Source organism: Emydura macquarii, unplaced genomic scaffold (genome assembly GCF_026122565.2).
Source record: "Emydura macquarii macquarii isolate MOO-44397 ecotype Brisbane River unplaced genomic scaffold, CSIRO-AGI_Emac_v2 contig_2308, whole genome shotgun sequence".
Taxonomy (NCBI): Eukaryota; Metazoa; Chordata; order Testudines; family Chelidae; genus Emydura; species Emydura macquarii.
In genome coordinates this window covers 3,545,536-3,568,072 of record NW_027132445.1, presented here as the reverse complement: position 1 = coordinate 3,568,072, position 22,537 = coordinate 3,545,536, and the positions used below count along the sequence as shown (strand labels likewise).

Sequence of the window (22,537 nt, the reverse complement as noted above, 5' to 3'; positions counted from 1 at the left end):
AAATAAAACAGAAACTAGTTTTTCCAGCTGAGTTTTCAGCTTACAGAATTAAGCAACCCTCATTTAACTGTGTGGGCAATGGAAATGCTGATTGAGGTAGTAAGAGAAATCATTAAACTTGCATTTCAATAGCTTTAAAACAAGCAAACCAAAAATTGAGATATAAGTCTCAAAGACTTTATGAAACATTTTAGTTGCATATGGCCATAAAGGCATATGCAGTCAATATACAAATCATTTTATGCTCAGCAACATTGCGCAAACAGATGTGATTATTAGTACCAATTAGTCCATATTGGTTTGAAATGAAAAAGGGAATATTGGCTGGGGTAATGAGGACACGTCTTTGGTTGCTGCATTAAAACGAAAACTAATTTTTACCTCAAAAAATGAAAATGTACACAGGGACAGTGGGGGAGCCTCAATTTAAATATGATCAGAAAACTCCACCCTTTAACAATACAGCAATGTTTTCATGATAAACTCAGCAACTGGTGGATGATGGGTATCCAGATTTTTCAGCCTTGAACTAATAACTGTTTCACAGAGATAAAAGGAGAAGCTAAATGCTGTGCACAATTATAATCTGAATTTCATGATGACAGCTGAGCTTCCCGATTAATAATTTATTTTCTTGTAAAGCTCTATATTATAGGACTATAATATCCAAGGATATTTCAAAGCAGAGCTGTGCAAGGGCCATTATCTGTGTCTGTGACAAACTGCTGCATAAGCAAGTGTCAGTAGCTTTCCCATTTATTTTAAGAATAAAATGGATTCTCTTATACCTACTTTGTATTGTTTTAAATATGTAAAATGTTTTTAAAGCTAAAGGAGATTTACTGTAATCACAAGTAGGTTTAGGCTTGCAAAACGTGTAAGTCCTATAGTTTGTTGTAAATTACACACAAAAAGTATTCAAGTCCTGCCAACCATTTAGCCAGACTAACTATCTGAGCCTAGCCTATCTGCCCCTGCTTTACTGATGATTTTAAATGACTGTTAAAAAAATTGCATTATTTTCATGATTCTGGTAATAATTTATGCTTCAAACCTACTGCACCTTCTAGACAAATAGCCACAATTATTAAAAATCACATTAATTTAGATATAACAAAGCTGATTAGTTCAATTAAATTGAACTCACAGAACATGTTAGCAAAAACAACATATTCTCTCACTCACATGCTGTTCCCTCAGGGAAAATATTGTTAGTGAATTCCTGCCCTATGTAGTTATTTCTGGACCATTAAAAAGAAAAAAATAAATAAATAAAAAAGCCTAAAGCCAGGTTCCTAAATCCATACTTCAACATATACAGAAGTGGCCTGATTTTTCAAAGGCGCTGAGCATTCAGTAGCTCCATAGAACTCTGCCCTTGTCTCCATAAACAAATCATAGGATATATCAACACTTCAATTAAACACCCATGGCTGGCCCTTGTCAACTGACTCAGCCTTGGGCTAAGGTGCTGTTTAACTGTGGAGTAGACCTATGGGCTTGGGCTGGAATTAAACTGCACTCAAGGTAGCCTACCACAAATGAGAGCAACCACATTTCAGAACAACACTAGCAACGAGAGTCCTGTAGCACTTTAAAGACTAACAAATTTAATTTCTGCAGGCATAAGCTGTCGTGGACTGTAACCCACTTCGTCAGATGTAAGGAATAGAAATCACATAGAAATATACATATCCAAGGGTAAGTAATAACAATGGGGAAGGTAGATAAAAGCAAAGTCCATTCAGTTAGAGTAGTTGAGACCTATTCACAACCATTGATTAGAAGGTGAGAATGTGTGAACAGTGATAATTATTTCTTGTAATGAGAGAACCATTCCAAGTCCCGATTCAGACCCAGTTTGATTGTGTCAAGTTTGCAGATCATTTCTAGCTCAGCAGTTTCTCGTTGAAGTCTGTTTTTGAAGTTTTTTTGTAGAAGTATGGCAACTTTCAAGTCAGTGACAGAGTGTCCTGGGAGATTGAAGTGTTCTCTGACTGCTTTATGGATGTTATTTTTTATGTCTGATTTGTGTCCATTTATTCTTTTGCGTAGTGATAATCTGGTTTGGCCAATGTACATGGCAGAGGGGCATTGCTGGCACATGATGGCTTATATTACATTAGTAGATGTGCAGGTGAATGAGCCCTTTATGGTGTGGCTGATGTGGTTAGGACCAATGATGGTGTCACTAGAGTCGATGTGTGGGCAGAGCTGGCAACGGGATTTGTTGCAGGGGTAGGTTCCTGGGTTAGTGTTCTTGTAGGGTGTACGGTTGCTGGTGAGTATTTGCTTCAGGTTGGGGGGCTATCTGTAAGCAACACTGAACAACACTGGAGTTACACGGAGTGATTTGATAAGCAGGAAAGCAGCAGAGAGCAACTGGATTAGCAGTGATTGGATTAGCTGATGATGAGTTGTAATTCAAGTTCTTGAATCCCCATTGCATTACTACCTCAAACTTTCAGCATCACTCCAACTTCAACCAGCATCATTTAACTCAAGCTCAAGATTTTTGTGTGTGGATGGGAGTCAAGTCAGGGGTAACACTCAAGTTATAAATTGAGCTAACTGTGTTGTGAAAACACATCCTAAGAATATTAAATAAAGCAATGTTTGTTAAAAATATAATTCAGAGATTAGTAGCAGCATAAAGTATGCATGCAGTTTAGGAGTGCACTCAGCCTTGCCTAGGTAGATCAAAATTTTGTTGTTACAGTTAAATCAGAATAAAATGTGCATGTTCTTAATACTACTGAGTCTGTTGCTGGGTCATTTCCTCAACCTCTGAAGTCCCTCAAACATCCACCTATGACATACTATTAGCTTCATTTTCAAGATTGGGGGCCAGCTCGTCAGGAATAGCTTTTCAGCATTCAGCAAAGCTCAAAGGGCAAAGACGACCCTCAAAAATGACTGCAAGCCACCCTACTGGATACCTAACTTGGGCTAGATCCCAAGAAGCACATTAGAACAGCCTCAGGACTTTTTAAATGTAACTTCATTACATCAGTTCCCAAGAGACTGTTCTGGAAATCAGCTCTGCATGGGGCATGGGTTTGCATAGAAACAAGACATTGGCTCTGCACTACTGGAGGATCATCCTATGCTAGGGAAATCCTCAGATGGATACTTAAACAGGCTATACATTTGCTTTGTGCAAAGCAAACTTAACAGGTTGAAGATGTGACCCAAGCTATCTATTTCTACAGTAATATTTTAGCTGTGAAGTCATCTTTTGTATTTGTCCCTAGACAACATAATTTCCTCAGTTTCAATATTTTCAAGTGATGTTAATGCTTACAGTTCTACACATTCTACACAATGCTCAAGAAAAACCAAATTCTTTGATGTGAATAATTTTCTGCATATTGCATAAGAATGCCTTTTTTATTCGACTCCTGGGCCTGATTCAACAGCTATTTTCTAACATCAAAAGGTGCACACAGAACTCTGTGCCTTTCCCACCAAATGGGCTCTCCTCTGAGGACAATGACCCATTAACATTTATATAGCTGCTCCTGTCTCAGACTGATGTTAATCTTTCAGACTAGGCTAGTGTTTCCCAGGGCATCTCTGCATTCCCTTGGCTAATTGTTAGTGTAATCAAAGTCTGACATTTCCACAAATTCCAATTTCCTCTTACTAGTTATTCATATCAAATATGATTTTCATTTTGACCCCAATGCTTTCTTTGCATGGAAAGACTTTACATAATTGCTTTTGCCTAGTGTAAGTAAGAGAGACTGCTGCTAACATTATCTGATTCAAAATATATCTGGCAAATATCTCTCAATGTCCTAGCTTAATAAATGTTTAGGTTCCTCACCACATGTTCACTCTTTATGGGAACTGCAGACATTTTTGCAGGATCGTGTCTTTTTATTCATTATTATAATATATATGTCATTGCAGATGAAGTCAGGCTGGAATTCCAACAATTCAGTAGTATTTAGTTATTAAAAAAAAAAAAAAAAAACATCACAAAACAATCAAATCAACATTTGGTGGATTAAAAGACATAAAAGGGCATATTAGTAGCTTTTGGTTCATGTTGTTGATCCATGCACAGGTTAACTCGGCCTGGTAGACACACATTATTATGTTACTATTTCTAATAATAGGCTTAAGGCTTGCTTTTAAAGGTTTATCTGGTTCTTATATATAACTAAGCAATCTTTAGGCTCAAAAAGCTTATAAACTTGAAAATTCATTAAAATGGGTCCATCCAGTAGATTAATTCAGGATTTTCTAGCTCTAATTGTGTGCTTTAAAAAATGCTTGAATTTACCTACCATTACATTGAATCTAAATTTATTTTATAACAAACATAAATCTCATATACTATAAAGATGTAGCCTAAAAGATGTTCAGTCAATAGCAGCAAAGACAAACAGCACTTTAGTCACATTAGTAACAACACATTAAAATGATTGTTACTTAAGTAAGTAGCCATTAGTTACATCTGGATAGGTAGATAGTAGCTATCCTACTGTAGCTACTGACAGCAGCTATTCTAATCTATCCATGCAGGTTCCTCTGAGCTGCGTCCGCTAATTCCTTAGCTACTTTTGAGGAGCAGTGAGAGCTGTCCAGAGTTCTCTGCTTGGTGTCCCCTTCTGTTTCCCTCCATTTAGCCCTTTGACCTTCGTGCCTGTTCTTGTTTTCTCATTTGTTGTCCCCTGTAATCAGCTGAGTCCTGGGCTCAGTAGCTCCTCCCCTTAGGCAGGGCGAGGAGCTTTTAGCCGTGGGCGGGCATCCTGGAACCCAAATAGTAGCAGCTATTCTAATGTATAATCAGCACATAGAGAGCCAAACCATATTAATCCTCACTGGGATTTTCTGAATGCATACAAGTGTTCTTTTGTTAGCTATACTCTATATCATTACTGCACACACAAAGGGACAAGTTTTGAATTGACTTATACCTGTACTTCCCACAAAGAGTTAATTGGGTTTGCATGGAGGTATAGTTCAGTGCAAAATCTGAACTCGACATGTCTGGCTAATAAGTAAACTCTGAGGTAGCACAAATATAGGGATCAGAGGCAGCCACATGTTCAGAGTTGTTGTGGATTACAAACTCTGAGTGTGCTTAATAGATACCAGTCAATGAAAGAAAAACCTATTGCAAATTACATGATGATGCATTTAGCTTTTAAATGTGTACTTACTGAAAAATATAATACAGATATTAAGCAGAGTTTGGTATCATCCTTGCCAAGCTGAACAAAGATATATGAAGAAGAAACATGAAGAGATAGATCAATATTTGAACATCTCTTGTGTTCACATACATTGGCTTGATCTAGCTATTGAAAATTCTGTCAAAGTCATCTTCCTTATCACAGTCACCTCGCTTCTTGAGTCAGCAGCAACAAGGGCCGGGTTCAATATCTAAAGGTTCCTTTTCAACAATACAACACAAAACCGGCTTGAGCCCTCACCAGTAACCTGGGACAATTATTTGGTGTGACCCGTCCATGCCCAGGGTAGCCACCTGAGAATGCCAAGATCAGGGCAGGCTGCAAAAGGAGAGCAGATTCTCCCAACGCTGGTGGGTGACACTGAAGCCCGGCTTCCCAACCAGCCACGAACTGCTTATGATTCCCCTACCCTGGTTATCAAGAAGCCAGTCCGCAAATGCCCACAGCTCCCTTTACTGCATTCCAGTTCCTGGCTCCCAAATCAGCACTAGGTCCAGTAAAGAGACCAGTTGTTTAAACTCTATGCTCTTTACTAAAAAGGTTCGCTCTGACCCCAAGGGGTCAGCCACAGTACCAGATCAATATAAGTTTGGATCTTACCCAAAATACCATGCTGGCAGCCAATCCTTTAGTAACTAAAACTAAAGGTTTATTGTAAAAAGAAAGAAAGAAACCATGAGAGAATGTTAAAGGATTAGCGAAATCACATATGTACAAATGATTAAAAGTCCATATACATCAGGTTTCTGGAAGAAATGTGGAGTTGCAGGCTTGTATAATTCCCTCTGGCACACATCCAGTACCTGGATGGGTCTAAGTCCTTTGGTTCAGTTGCAAAATGAATTGATCCAGAGATGGGTGTGTGACTGCAGCTGGACAAGAACATAGACAAAATGGATTCTGTGGTTTGATCTTTTATACCCTCGGCCCCGGGCCACGTGGCCTGTGGAAAGTCACAAGAACTAAAATGGAGTCCAGAGTCACATGGGCCAATCTTGGTAACTCTTCAGGTATGCCTGGGGTTTCTTCCTGGGCCCCTTGCCTCCGTGAGTGTCTTAATGGGCCATTAAGCAGGCGATTGTCTTGCTGCCTCTCTGTCTGGGGTGTGTCCCAGCCAGCCCAAAATGACATACAGAAATATCAAATACATCCATAACTTTCATTTCACATATACTACATGAACATAAGTATTATTATCTTACTCAGCACAATATATCCTTTCTAACAGTACCTGACATGGTATATCTTCACACAAATTATTATGATTTTGATTTATTGATGTTAATCAATATGACAAATGACCCCCCACTCAGGCCAGCCTGCGTGACACTTGGGCACCTCTAAGAGACTTCCTCTGTCACATGCACAGAGTCTAAGTGTAGAAAAGAAGCTTTTAATAAAAAGAGGGAAAATTAACGCAGCATTAACTTGGGAGAACACCGCAAGCAGGCTTCATAAGCATAAATCCATGAGCAAAGCATCCACCCCAGAGCACACTGGACAGTGTCCTTTTGCCTCAACTTCTTAAGTCCAGCAACCAAAAGTTCCTTTAACATGCCCCTCCCTTCACCGTACTCCATCCACAGTTGTTGTCCTTGGACAGTGAAGACCCAGAGTTCAGAGGTGCATCTGCAGAGTTCCCCTCCCACCTTGGGAGGAAGGGAGGAAGGGGAAGGCAGCTTGTTTGTGCTGTTGTCTGGGTGCTCACTCTGGTACCTGCCGGCTGCCTTGCTGCCCCGCTGGCCGATCCAGGATGTCTTGAGCTCCCACCACTTAACACAGCTGTCAGTGATTTCAAGTCTGTGATTTCAGCTGTTAGTTGAGGAGCCTCACTGTTAATGCACATTGGGTAGTCTCTTGCATCAGAGACACTGTCCAGAAGCAGGTTTAATGCTTAGACATGGTTATTAGTGATTTTAGCTCTGTTGCTCTACAAGACTCCCAACTGCGTCTTAATCAGCTGCTATTACACAGTGGAGAGAGGAAGGGTCAAATGGTGTCTGGCACCCATGTCCCCTGCCTAGCAAGTGCAGTTCAGTCAAGGCTGAGTCCCTCAATCAGGGCATGCCATGCACAGTTCTGCTGCCCTTGATTCACACAGTAAGGAAACCAACCCTTTAGTAGCCCTGCTCCCAACAGCAAAGTGACCTATGATCCAACCCTAGCCAAGAGTGATCATTTGGGCAAAACAACCCCATCATGCTGAGCACCTGGGCAGGGTGTGTGCGTGCATGCAAACAGGGTCGGCTCCGGAAGTCCTCTTCCCCATCTCATCACTAGATGTCAGGGGAGAGCCCATTCAGACCCTGCTTACACAAGGAATCACTATAGTATAGAAGGGAGTGGTGAAAGGACATTTCCATTTAAGTAAACACATTTTACATAGATAGGGTCTGAGGTCTTTTGTCAATCATATGTTAATAGTGAGCAAAATCAATGAATATTTAGAATCAAAAGGCAGTGAACAATGATGGTAATAAGAGCCAAAATGACTATCCAGTCAATTAAATCGTCACCCAAGAACTAATCACATCAATTTATACATGTCAATCATGGGTGGGAGATGATGTGGGGGTGGAATGATAAAACAAGTGCCAACAACAAATAGTTGATTTTTAGTCAATATAAATATTAAAGGTTTTTAAATGTTTGAACTACTGATGCAGACATCTTTTTATTGCTATCAGGAACAGATATTAGCTTCTAGATGAGGGACTTGCTTAATGCTTTTTAATCTTTCAACCTCAGCAAATAAGCCTGCTTTGTTTATTTACTGGAGTGTTAAGCACATTTTATCATGGAAATGTCTCTTGCAATTTTTGTATATTTTGATCCCATTTTCTGTTTTGCTCTGCTAGCTTTTTACTTCATATTTTTGAAGGCAGAATTAGCATGCAAAAAGCATAATTTAATTGAGCAACAGACCCTAATATTTTCATGCATCTAAGAAATTGAATATGCTTTGAAGCTCACCGAAATAAAATCAATTCAATAAGCCTTGCTTTTCCCCCCTTGTAGTTTACTTAAGCTTTTATTGCCAATGTGGTGCTCATGACGGGTGAAGAATTGACTATACTGAAGCCTCGAGTCTTCTATCTAACCACCAGCTAGGAGAAGTTCAAGTGGAAACAATGCTAAGTTATTTCACCAGTGCAGATCCAGTTCACATCTGACCCATTGACGTCACCTCTACTCAAGCAAAGTGCCCAGTCAAGCTTCAGGTTCACTCAATTTTTTATCCTCATGTGAATTTCCAACTGTGCCAAACTGCGTATGACGGTTCTGTAATGTGAACTACTAGCAACCAACCACCAAAAAGTCTCAGTGTTTGGACATAGGTTTCTATATCCACTCAGACAAGCAGTGTCTGATGAATCAGTATCTCCGACAAAACTTTCCACTGTGGGGGAGGGGAGGGATGAGAAAACAATCATCAAGATACAATGAAAGCCTGTGCAAATGAACGAACACTTGTCTGAGTATGACATTTTAATGTGTTGCTAGAAATGTAATAATTTACTTTTCAAGCGCTAATTCTGATGTCTACACTAGAAACAAGGCATAATTCTTTATATTTAAAAACCTTTAGCATGAACTGTTTTAGCACAGTTGATGGTGCCACACAATGTCCTAAAGCAAAAATCAGAACTACCAAGTGATATGTGACTTCTTTGGCATGTTAGCTGTAATAGTCAAGAGTCAGGCTATGTCTCACATTCTAGGAATGTGGAAATGCACTCAAGGAATTGATTTCCTATTTTACTTTCCCTGAAACAACACATCACCATATGATTTTGTTTAAAGTAAACATATGACATATTTGTGACAGTCACGTCAATAAAACTATATAATTTGCAAAATCAGCCTGTAAATCTACTTTTCATCTGACAAAAACCAGTTGTTTTGCGATTCACTGTTGTGCTATCAAATATGCATTTTAAGGCATTATTTAACTCATGAAATACAGAAATAACACAAGAGGCCATATCTTGTCATGAATAATACAGGACCAACAAGGGTGGTAGAAACTTCCTAAGGCCACATATGTCAATAGCTTCATTTGTGATATTTTGAGGCCAATTTGTAAAAAGGAAACCGATCTCTGAATTTATGTACACATCTACCCTTTCTTTCTTCCGAAGTGCCTGCCACCATGACATCAAATGTGCCAGACTGCAACACGCTAAGCTGTGTGGAATATGTCCACCACAGATGTAGACTATCAAGTTAATGAACAGTATCAATTTGTATTTTAACAAGGCCACACAAATCATAACACATTGGCTCAGTGAGTTGTATTACAGAGACTATCTAGACATTTGATCCTGAATTAATAAAAAGGTAAATACTTATTAAGTTAACACTCCAAGCATCAAATATAATGTACATATAATTCACATTCACATAGTACCATGCTATGTAAAACTCATATGAGTATATCCATATAACTGACACTCTCCAAGACCTCTACTGAGTGTCAGTCAGGAACAGAAGTGGTTAAAAAGAGTGAAAAAAGGCAAAATAAATAGCAGCTTCCAATGGTTACGTATAATAAAATATAACTTGTAGCGTTCACTTCCTTGGATGACAAAAGGAATGAAACATGTGCCAGATTCCAGTGTAATTGAAGTAGTGGAAGCAACAAGATGCAATAGATAAGAGAATTGAGAATCAGGACACCTGAGGGTCTATTCCTAGCTCCACCACTGACTTGCTCTGTGACCTTTTCAAGATCACAACTTCTTTGAGCTTCAGTTTCCCTAACTGTAAAAGGAAATAATGATACTTACCCTCCTTTGCAAAACCTTGGAGATCTATAGATGAAAAGTGCTATGCTGGTGCTAAGTATTAGTATTAGTGATATTAAAGGCACAATTTACAAAGTGATAGGTTAGCTATTCTGGCGATTAAAAATAAACATGGGATAGTGGCTTTTAGCAATAGGAAAACCATGGGCCAGTCATTGCCAATGGTAGTTTTATTAACATGAGTAGTAGTAGTAGTATCATAGGGCCTAATAACACCAGTCATGGACCAGGACCCCAGCTAGGTGCTGTAGAAATGCTACAAAAAATGATCCCTGCCCCCAAAGAGTTTACACTCTAAGTATAAGACAAGAGATGACAGATGGAGACAGACAGACAGGTGAGTACAAGAAAACAATGCTACTATCATGGTCAGCATGATAGGCTGTGGTCTCAGCACACACCCAGCCTAGTTAAACAGTTGGTTGATGCTACAATGGAGCAATTATTTTGAGTGCCTGCTCCAGCACAGTCTTCAACGTCAAAATTTTTGTAGTTGTTGTCATAGGCATTTTCTTCTCTACATTTTTATTTATGCCTATTGAATTATACATTTTCAGTGCCCTGCTACAACTTATTTAAGGAATTGCTACCTAAAGGGCTATTGAGATGAGAGTAAAAGCAATACAGTCTGCTGGATTTTAACTACACAGGAAGAGGAACTTCCTTTATGACCTATATATTGAAGGGATTTTTATTTTATCCACATAAAGAAATCTGTTGTATCCAATTGTTAAAGAAAATTACAAAGAATTCTGTACTAAAACCTAACAAAAATAATAGCCTTAGGAACCTGATTTAGTTACTAAGAAGACTGTAGATAGTATAGACCTAGGGCAAAAATCTGGGCCCTCAAGCAAAGAACAAATAAGAGAGTTTTACATGAGGATATATACAGTGGCTGGAAGAAGGAAACCCCTCTCCTCCCTAAACCCAGAAGTAGCGGATGAGACATCTATTATTACAAAAATGTTCTGGTCAGAATAGTGGACAGAATTTATTGTGGACCCTACTTCTCCATGTGAGATTCTGAGACAGTAAGCACTCACTGGTCATGGGTTAACTGATAATGTATCTCTATCCAACTCTTCTACAAGGTCCTACACAGAGATCCACTGCAAAGCATAGCTTCAGAGCATGCAAGGAGTTGCAAAATTCCCCTGCAAAATCTTGGTGTAGCCTGGACTCCTCCATATAGCAGAAATTGTTTCAATAGCATTTTGGTTGCAGAGTTCTTTTCAGTAAGCTCTTACAATCCTGGCTCTCTCTACTCAGTAAAACATAGCATTACACTTATGTTTTGACTTTTGTATGCAGAAACGGGCAGAACCTCACCCCAAATAAGCGTTTTACACTCCTGTGATATTTCCCCCTAATCTATTATCAGGCCTTCTTTTTTTCTCAAATCCAGTGCAACATCTTTTTGACTCACTAGAATATATCAAGCACCAGAGGGCATTATTTAAAATACATTTTTCATTTTTGGATTCTTTCAGGCTCTTTGTTACTGAACAATCAAGTTGTAAATACTGTAGGGCAATTTTTCAGTTAATGAAAGAAGAAAGTTCATTAAATAAACAACTCGTCCTGCTCTCCTCGGATCTCTCTACGAAGAAAATTGCCCACAACTCAAAACTGCAAGAAGATCCATTTTAAAATAGATTCTAGCTGTCTGCATCCATCATTCTTTTCACCCATTTGTCAGGATTCTGTCTATATCCTTCAGCTCCGACTTAAGAATGGTTAAGCTCAGTCCGTCCTTTAATCTCTATGCAATACATTCCTAATAAACAGTCTTTCTGTTTTAATTTATATAACAAAAAATTAATAACTCGACAGGAGTTTCTTTTGTTGCCTCTCTGAGCTAAAGAGAGCAATGAACAACATTATGATGCATAGTGAACAACATTATGATGCTAGTTTCTATTTCTTATTTTTACATAAAAATATACAATCGACAGTATAGATCATTTTTTTTAGGAAGACAATTTTTACTGATTCTGTAATCAACCACACTAATTAGGGCTGAGTGTTAATATTGTAATTCATGCTGGCATTCAGACCAATGTATCTCACTGAAGTGGGGCTCTAAAGTTGGGAAACTTTAAGTGGGAGCCCTATACTATTTCCCCACACCTCATTATCATCTTATTTACACTGCACAGAACCAGAGAGTGATTAAACGAGTCTACTATATAATTCTAGACTAAACTGAATGTCAAATTGCAGTTTCAACACAAATCAGTCTCAAAAAGGTAATTTAATGCCCTGGTAAAGGGATTTGCTGTATTCATTAAACTGGCGGGCGTTTACCTCTGCAGGTTAATCAGGTAGGCTGCACTATTTACATAACACCTGGCTATCAGACTTGGGTCTAGATCAAATTATGGCAGTTTGCAGTAGAGTCAAACTGTGGTGTTTTTTGCTTTCAGTCATGGTAAAGGGCATAGGAGAATACTGTTAACCTACGATGGAGGCTTCCTGAGACAGGAAGATGCAGAGTTTCTCATTTTTAAGTTGGAAAGTGTTCACATTTTTTGAAACAACATATTAAATAAATGTAAACATCATCAAATATTTTAGCGCTACAAAAGATTAGAGAACTGAAAGGGATCACATTAGTGAAAATAAATGATAAACCTCAGAGTAATTCACAATCTTGAGCTTTGTTTTCCTTTTGGCTAAGTTTAATATACACTATAATAAACTGATCCTACATTCAACTTGATAGCACTACAGAATAATTCAGTCAGGAGTCTTGTTTTCCTTTTGGCTAAGATCAATACAATATAACATGCCAAGCTTTTTGACCAAGGTTGCAAGGTCTTACACACAACTGAATGGCATTTCTGTTTGTCTGTCTGTATATAATGTGATAACTTTTGAATGCTGCATCTTATCTATTCTAAAATTTCATGGAATGTTCTAGGCATCAATGGGCAGAACCATACTAATTTTGATGACAATCGAAAACCAGAAGGGGAAACACAGGGGGACACACGGAACTCTTTCCTCTGTTTACCAGAACTAAAGCTTCAGGCACCTCTGTAATATTTTTTATATCAAAGAACTGGTTGATGGAACCCATTAACGCCTTCAAGCATAACAATACCCCTATTTCATCTCTGCTCATCCTCCCAACAGAGTTTAACATATTGACACCCTGAATTATCTCTGGGACAGAAAGAAGACAAATAATGCAGGGAGAGGGGAATGTTGTGTGTCACATTTCTGGTAAAACTCCTACACTGGAACCTTGCCACACTGCTGTGCAGGGATCCAAATATTGAATCCTACATTCCTTAGCTTGCTGCAGCTGGGCAGATTTTAGGCACTGTGCTTTGCTTTGGGCCTCTACGCATGCACTCCAGGTGCAGACCTCATGTCTGACACACCTCTTGCAAGTGAGGCCTCCAGTGAGGACTCCCTAAAACTAACTCCATCTCTCCAAAGCCTCCCTAGCAGCTCTTGCCCATTCCCCAGAATCCCACTGAAGATGCGAGCCTTCTGGTATAATGTTTACTTCTTCAGGAATATAAGATAATGACAGCAAACAGACACAGAGACAGACTTTGCACAGGAATATAAAACACCATTACCCTTTACTTAACAGCATGAGAGATACGCAGATCTATACAAAATAATAAACTCACCTTTATTCATTTCCCTGCTTCAGATTTCTCACCATTCTGGACAGTTCTTTGGGCTTGGCCAGAACCCTCTTTTTAAACCCCTGCTTTGTCATCTGTGTCTGTTCCCTTTCAGAATTTTCCACTCTGCACTGCTCCCATCCCTGCAGATAAGTTTAAGGAAGTTGCTTCTCTCAGGGCTTGTCTACATTTAAAGCATTACAGTGGTACAGCTGAGACACTGTAGTGCTTTATTGTAGACACTAACTCTGCTGATGGGAGGGGATCTCCTGGTGGCATAGGTAATTCCCTTCCCCGAGAGGCGGTAGCTAGGTTGACAGACTAATTCTTCCATTGATCAAGTGCTGTCTACACTGGGACTTAGGTGGGTTTAATAATTCGTCTTGGGGTGTGTGGATTTTTCACATCGCTTAGTGACATAATTATGCTGATCTAATTTTCTGGTGTAGACCAGGCCACAATTCCAGCCATCCTCCTCAGCATGTCCATTGTTCAGTACATAGCATGGTCACTGAGGTTAAGGACTGTCCATTGTCTGGTCTGGTAGGCCTTTGCTCCAGCCCATGTCAGCAACTGGTGGATTCCACATTCACAGAGACATTCCCTGATACAACAATTTTATAATTGCTTCATAGCAGCAACCAGAATTCATAAATTGAACATACACAGATTGACCAAATTATCACAGAGGGGCATGGAGAGAAGCATGAACACAGCCTCTGGCATGGGGGGATAATAGGGTACACTGGTATAGTGGGAGGACACAAGCAGGGGCACACAGAATTCCTAGCATGAGAAGAAGAGAACACTGCAGACACACAAAGCCACTACCCTGGGAGATGGGGAGAATTGGGGACAGACACAGCCCGAGGCATGAGGAAGGGGGTTAGGGTGTTACAGGGAGCCCCAAAAATACAGGGCAATAGCACACAGATAACTTGCTGGGAGGAAACGGCGGAATGCAAGGAGCCCCAGTGTGTGCATTGAGCTCAGCCTACAGAAGCTAAAAAGTGTGCAACCTTCTAATATAATATCAGTTTGATATCTCATGTGTTTTCCATCAGAAGATTATGCAATTGCAGGGAGATGAATTGGATTCAACAATCTACCAAGCTTTTTGCATCATCTTAGGTCAGGTGTTCTCAAACTGGGGGTCAGGATCCCTCAAGGGGTCATGAGGTTATTATGGGGGGGGTTGTGAACTGTCAGACCCCGCACATGCCATGGCTAGCAGCCAGCTCTCTTCAAAGCTGAGTGGCCAGAGAACAGTGGCTGCTGACCAGGTGCCCTGAAGGCAGTGCCACACCCAGCAGTTGTGCAGAAGTAAGGGCATGACATGAGGGCTGGGTGGCATGACATGGGGGGTTGTCACAGCCTGAAATGTTTTCAAAGGGGGTCCCAGCAAAAACGTTTGTGAACCCCTGTCTTAAGTTTATGAACCTGTGATCCTCGTTACCAAGTCTTGCATCCATTAGCTAATTCGATTTTCCCCCAGCTCACACCTGACTGGACTAGTCCCCACGTTGCCTTGTTTGTGAACTGGCCTGTGTTATTTAAGTATGGTGATCTCAGCCCAGTTCTCCCTGCTGAAGTGCTCACACCACAAAGAAAGCATTACCAATAACTGCATCTTTATCTTCAGTCTTAGCAGGGGAGCCAAGGTTGGAGTGGACAAGGAGACTGAGCTATCCTCTTACCCTAAAAGGATGGAAAAGAAGGATATTTGGCAGGGTATTGTGGGGAGATTTTTACTGTTTTATAGCCTGTGCAGTACCTCTTCTGCGGATAAATAGAAGACTTCCATCTTCACAGTTGTCAATCTGGCTCCTTTCACCAGCACTAAATTCACTTATAAACAATTTAAGAAAAGAGGGAGAAAGAGTTAAGTGAAAGGTCAGTTTTGCTGCCCAGGAGCAAAAACGGATTTTCTTTGTTTTTCTTTCAGTGTCTGTTGAAGGCTAAACAGACACTGGTAGCTATGGTAGCAAAAGATCTTAAGGATCTATATAGCTAACAGCAGGATAGAAGATGAAGTTAACCCTGAGAAAGGAAGAATAACTGGCAGGTGAGTGAAGTTTCCTATTCCCTATTGCCCCAAAAGATGCTCTACTTTATCAAACTTCTGCTTAAAAAATTAGCTTGCATATGACATTAGCTGCAGTGAGTCTCCTCTTTTCAGCTTGACTGCTTAGTCGGTCAGCAATAAGAACCAGGTGAGTGTGAAAAGTTTAGGCATAAGAAATCATGCAAGTTGTATTTTTCAAAAATATAATACACCTCCCTCCCTCAACTGGACATGGAGAACAAATGATATCAGAATTAATGACTGCCATTACATTAATTGGCAGCTTTGGCCAATTACTGTGTATTATAGCTTCACATCTCAATAAAAAGAACACACTTTTCTTTGCCTTTGTTTCAACTAAAATTACCATGAACCCAGCCAAGTGACTTACAACAGTGTAACAGAGTTAATCATTAAAACTAGAAATTACCCTTGAAAAGTTAATCAGTGGAAACATGTCCCTCATAACAACAACAGCTTGAGAGTCTGCACTTTAGAGAAAACCTTAAGTGCATGTGCAGCAGAATTTAGATAAAGGTCAGATTTTTAATTACAGTAGTTATGAATTTGTATAAATCACAGATTGCCTTTCTTGTTAGATTTGTTAGAAATAACACAGAACAAGCAAAGCCAATGCTCCGTTGTTCCAGACTTCTGGCAATATTAGTCTTGAGGTTGCCAAATTTTGGTAGAAGAGTAACATTTGATTCGTTGAGCTGTATGCAGTACGTTGCAATGACCACCTATACGGCGAATGATTTCTGCCACACCTCTCTCAGGGTCAAGAGTTTTGACAGAGAGAAGCTTAAGCTTAAGAGAAGCTTAAGATGTCTCCTATCATGCGGGTGGAACAAACAAAGAAGTAGCTTGGGGGCAGTCTGAGTCTTTGAGTAGTCAAGTGCCCCTGAGAATAAAACGTACTCCTTTCCAAGAGAACATGCAAGAGAAAAGTTCTGTCCTGGTATTATAGGGGACACAGGGGCTAAAAACCATCTAAACCAAAACAGCAAAATGTAATCCTTGCTCATGATGAACACTTAATAATGTACAAGGAAATAACATAGCATGCTGATGAGCAACCAATAAAACAGGGCAAGTATTTTCCCTCAAAAATTAGGATACAAATATATATTTTTTTTCTTTCCTGGGCTCATTAGATGTCAAATTCTCTACTGACATAACTAGACTCGTCGATGGAGTTGTACCAGCAGAGAATATGGGCACATAAAGGCAAAAGTGCACTTTGCAATATATTAGTTGTATTCTTTAAATATATACAGACTACATTTCTGAGTTATAAAAGTGCTTTAAACTATTAGGTCAGCCTAAAGTAAGTCCCACTCTTCTTGAATGCTCATGTAATCAATCATTAGTCTTTGGTTTTTATTTATGCTAATATTATTAATATTAGTCTTTAGTTATTTAGGCTCATTCTCTTCCCCTTCCTCTCCTCCCACTTACACAAGCGCAATAGAGCAAAATAACAAATCAACAGAAATGACTTGCAAATGGATTGGAACATATGGGAGCAGTGGTTCTCTGGCATGCTGTCTGTCCCCTTCCTCTCAATCCCAAGGAAGCCCTTCTATGCCAGTTTCTGAGAGATGAACCATTACAGGTCTAGAAGGAGAGTGATTGGTCATGGAGAGATACCTGCTTACCAAAGCAACAACTCCCTTCAAACCTATGATGATTTCCCCATGGAAGAGAATTAAAACTTTCACAAACAGGCATACTATGTGCCAAGAATAATGACACATCATCAACTTCCTCCCCATACATCCTGCAGCATCTCCTCAAGGCAACTGAGTGGTCTGATCTGGCTGATGGCAGCACCATAACAGCTTTCCTAGGTGTAGAGCTCTGCCATGGAATAATGCAATAGGCCTCCGTGCGATGCACCAGAGGAAAACTCAGGTATCAGGGTACACATTTTTAGCCTAGGTACAAAGTATAAAATAAGATCACCCCAGCAACTGGGGAAACAGATTAAGTTAACATACTAAGCTATGGCTTAACAGAATCAGACTGATGTAGTGACTAAGAAAAAAAGAATCTGGAATTTTCCATTTAGATCAAAGAGTTTAACTGAAAAACAGTCTAAGAAACCCAATTACAACGACTGTTGCTGGGCTGAGGGGACAACCTCCCACAAACACATGGGAAAATGTGGCAGGTGGGAGGCCAAACATAGAACTACAGTTGCTCCCTGCCTTAGTTCACAAGTTCTGGGTGGCTTGTGCTAGAAGTCTCTACATGTTTAAATTAAAAAAAAATCTGGCTCAGAATCTGGCTGCCTGAGTATTACATAAGCAAATGCAACTTCAAAGGTCTTCAAGAACCGCAACTAAGCAATTCCAGACAAGGCCCTGACCTGGCCTTGCGGTTCTGGGCTAGTACTGAGGAGCTCCTCCTCTGTCCCAGTCGCACCATGCATCCCCCACCCTCCATGAGAAGAAGCAAGCAAGCCTCCTTATCTGGCCTGCTGGCTCCTGACTTGTCAGTATCTCCTCTTGTCACTTTTAGGCTTCTGGAGAACTAAGTCTCATTGGTAGCCTGGCATTAGTAAAGGGGTGTCAGGGTGTAAACACCTCTAGAAGGGGGCAGGAGAAGGCCTGGTAGACCCCATCACAGAAAGACTCAGCCAACCAGAAGCATAGGAAAAATACTATGCAATTTCCACCACGTTATTTGCTTCACCTATTTAAATGAATGAGATTTGAACCCAGAATACATTGCAAATAGCAGCCTGACAGAATTTGTGGTTATCAGACAGAGTGAGAAAGCTCAGAGAAAGGTTCTAGAGTCTGTTCAGAGATAAAAGCAAACTCCGGTGAACCACTGCTGGTTCACAGATACATTCTGAAATCAAGCCAAGGATGATTTTGCGTACTTTGGCAATTCAAATCTAACGGTAGCACAGCTCCAATGGGAAACAATGAGTCTAGTAAAATATTTTTTAGTATGTGGTTTTGCTATGAACAAAAAACTTAAAATGGACATACCACAACTTTTCTGGTGCACTGCAAGGTATAGACGCGTTAATGTAACTAATTATTTTTCATTAGCAGTCATTTAGAAATGTATACTCTTGTCATGACTGGCCTGGAGTCATGAAAGAAAGATAAATATCTGAGAAATGTGGCGATTTTTTAATATATTACAAAACTGGTGGATAAAGGTTAAGCAAAGGTCATGATAAATGTATTCTTCAGTAGTTTTGATGATATATTGTAATAAAATTGATTTCTGTCATAAGGAAACAAGGATTAATACAGGCAAAAATGTTATTCAGAATTATGCTTTTTTAAAATGAACATTTACTTCCTCTTTGTTTCTGTCTTCTAGTTTAGAAAATTAGGTTTATTGAATTCATGTATCTATATAGTATAAGCAAAATGTGCCACTGTAGTGGCAGGGAATAGTTGTACCTTAACTTCCACATGTATTGTGTTTAATATATGTAGAAAGGATTTTCTATCACCACTTCCGATAATTCATATAGATCTGGGCAGTAAGACTGTACATTAGTTTGATTTTTCAGGTTCAGATCCTTTTCTAAATCTTGTTGTTTTTGAAAGACAATATTTGTCTTTCATTGGTTTGACTTTTATAGATCTTTATGTTAATTCAATGGAATAAAGTGAAGTCAGTTCTCTTAAAACCCACACACACTTCAACCATAACAATTTACATGTCAATTAATGTTCATTTTTTTATGAAGCACAAAGTCCTGTGGGGAAATTCCCTATAATAAACTTGTCAGCACAGTCTTCCTAAGACAAAAAATGATGGTTGGCTCTCTTCAAGATGAAATTTGCAGAAAGGCTGGTGCAGGTCAGGACTTGGGCCCTAGCTGTGAGGGGAAGCTAACCTGCCCAGGAACTTAAGCTGTCGGCAAAATACCAGTACTATTAGTTTATTATTTTTATGATCACAAGAGTCTAAACTTGTCCCTCACATAAAAATACCTGGACTTTGCAAAGGAGCCTAGGAGTTAGGTACCTATTGATTTCCAATGGGTGCCAAAGGGAGTTAGCTACTTACTGATTTTCATTAGGAGTTGGACAACTAGGGCCTTTTAGGTGCCTGTGAAAGTTCCAGCCAACAACAACAAACCCCTCCCTTACTGAGACAGCTGTCACGATAAAGAATCCTTTGACCAACTCGCACCCTTTATTTAATGCAACCAGTAATACCTGTTCGCATTTTAGGCATGAACATATTTTATTTTTTAACTATTTACTAAATGTTTTCGATATCACTGATTAACAATTTTCCTGTTGAAAATACTGAGGTAGCACAACTGAACTGGTAAACATGGAGGACATTAATTAAAGGCACTCACACAATTAAAACAATTTAACCAAACTTAGCATGTGCATTATAACTCCAAGATATTCTGAATTTTAAAATGCCAGCCTTTCATAATTCACAAATTCTAAATTAAGCATTGAAAATTTGGCGTATTACATAGAACATTTGACATCAGCTTACCTTACCAGCATGACTGTCAATTTATAATAAAGTTGCTGCTCTTGTCTCTTGAATGATATCTGAGCTAGTAAAATGGAAGCTAAGCCATCTAACAGAACAAGAGGAATGGCAGGGATAATTCCCATGTGCAGTGTCAATTTAATATATTTTCTGAAGAATTACAAGAATTTTGAAGAAGGAAAGTATAGGACGGAAAGATGTGTTCAATTTCTTCAGCTGGCCTCTTCCAACTAGAAGGCTCCATCTCCTTCCCATATGATGCTAGCAACTCTCATCCCTATTTATTTTATTGCCATCTCTCCCAGTCTCATTACTTTAGATAGTAAGGTAATGGGGCACCGTGTATATTGGCACTGCCTATATGTACTGGCTCTTCTCAAGTGAGTATCAAAAATTCAGACTGATAGTTATGCAAAATTGCCAGAATTTAAAATATCAGCTATTGAAGTGTTAGTCACTCTTCTTCAGTCTGTTAATTCAACTGGAATTTTAAAAATAAACCTTTTTATTTCCCTTTCATTTTGCCTCCTACAAAATGGAACTTAATTAAGTCCTTAGACATAGAACACTTTTCATTAAATGATCTGTAAGGCCATCAACCCAATCTTTTCAATCTTACCAGACACATCTTTCCCATGATGAATATAAATATAAGCCAATGTATCAAGATGAGGTAAAAGGAGCTAATGGGCATAGTTCATACTTCATCTATTAATAATAATTAACAATAGCAAATTTAAATCTCTATGTAAAAATAGTATACATTTAGTTGTATATCCAGATTGCAAGCCCTTCAGGAGAGGGACTGTGTCTTCATGTGGTTGTGCAGTGCTTAGCATAATGAGGTCCCTAATTGTGGCCTTTGGGAGCTATCATGATAATAGTAAATAATTATTATAATAATTCTGCTATGAAAGGCTATGGAAATGAAATAGAAGTGTGGCAGCACTCAGTACAAGATGATTTTAATGTAAGAGCCTTCCATGGCTTGGGTTTCAGTGGATGACTGAAGCCATTGTTAGTCATGATATAGAAAACTAAATGCTATTTTTAATACTGAAAGCCTTCTCTTATCAATATTTATATTGCAGTAGGACCCAGAGGCTCCTGCCTCAAAGTACTTCTGATCTAAGATGACGTTTCCTTTTGATGGAGACTTGATGGCTCAGGGGATCAGTAATAAGATACAGTGGCTTTCCTCTCAAGGTCACTTGTTTGAATACAGGCCTGGAAGGGAGTAAATTAACTTCTCTCAAATCTATGTGACATGAGTCAGTACACAGGCTATGCAAAACATCAATACTCAGGACAGCTGCTACTGGTTAGGTGCCTGCCATCATAACTGACACCCTTGTTGGGCAGTCTCAGGGAGAGGCCAAGGACTGAATGAACATGGCAAATGAACTATCCATTTTTGACAGGTGAGGACTGAGGTGTGCTAGCAGGGCAGTGTGGGGGAACTTGCACACCCAGTGCTCATGTTGTACACATTTGATGGATGAACAGGGTACTTCAATTTATAATGTTGTCAACTGGTCACTCTTCAAGGGTCTGACATTCTCTCTCTCTCTCTCTCACACACACACACCCCACCCACCCACCCCCCATTGGATTGGAGCAATTAAAAATCTATTTCCAAATCTGAATTTTGTAGCTTAGGCCCATCTGTCTTAAAACAGACAGATAATCTTCTGTACTTCCCTTTACTTGTTGTCCATTGTTAAGCTATCATATGTAAAACTGTTTGACTGTAGGAGGGCTCTGTTTAATTCTTAGACTGTTTTCCTTTGGTTTTTGAATCCCTCGCCAGAACCAGAAGTTTTAAATTTGTCCCACTGTACTAAACCATTTAATAATTTTCAGCACTTCACCCATGAAAAAAATACTCATGTTTGTTAGCATTTCCCCATGACAGCCTTTAAATCGGTTATCATAGTGCATTTTCCTACATTGTACCTTTTGCAGGGCAAAAGTTACTTTTCCTGGAAATAATGAATATATTATTGTAGATATGGTTGTAACAATGTTTTACTTTGAACTCCAATTGCACCTATCCTTTGGATTATTCCTATTCAGATTCCTGTTCTTTTATTTTTGTACTACAGGTACCAATTAAGTCTAAGAGTTTTGTACTATAACTCCTTAGCCTCTTTCCTAGGACCCCCTTTGGAGAGCCAAGGGAGAGCGGGGGAAAAGGTAAGTAAACTTTATCAGTTGTCCTTGCAGTTTCCTGAAGGGACTTGGGAGACTGTAGCAGATGGGAAGCCTCTCAATCCTATGGATTATGACAATTCTCAAGAAAGACATCCTAGA

At 39.3% G+C, this 22,537-nt stretch overlaps 1 protein-coding gene across 5 annotated transcripts in view; it reads right to left on the bottom strand.

Annotated features, from left to right (window-relative positions):
• Positions 1–22,537, bottom strand: part of PRKN (parkin RBR E3 ubiquitin protein ligase) — a 1,182,603-nt gene that overhangs the window by 259,137 nt on the left and 900,929 nt on the right. The gene's annotated exons all lie outside the window — the stretch shown is intronic.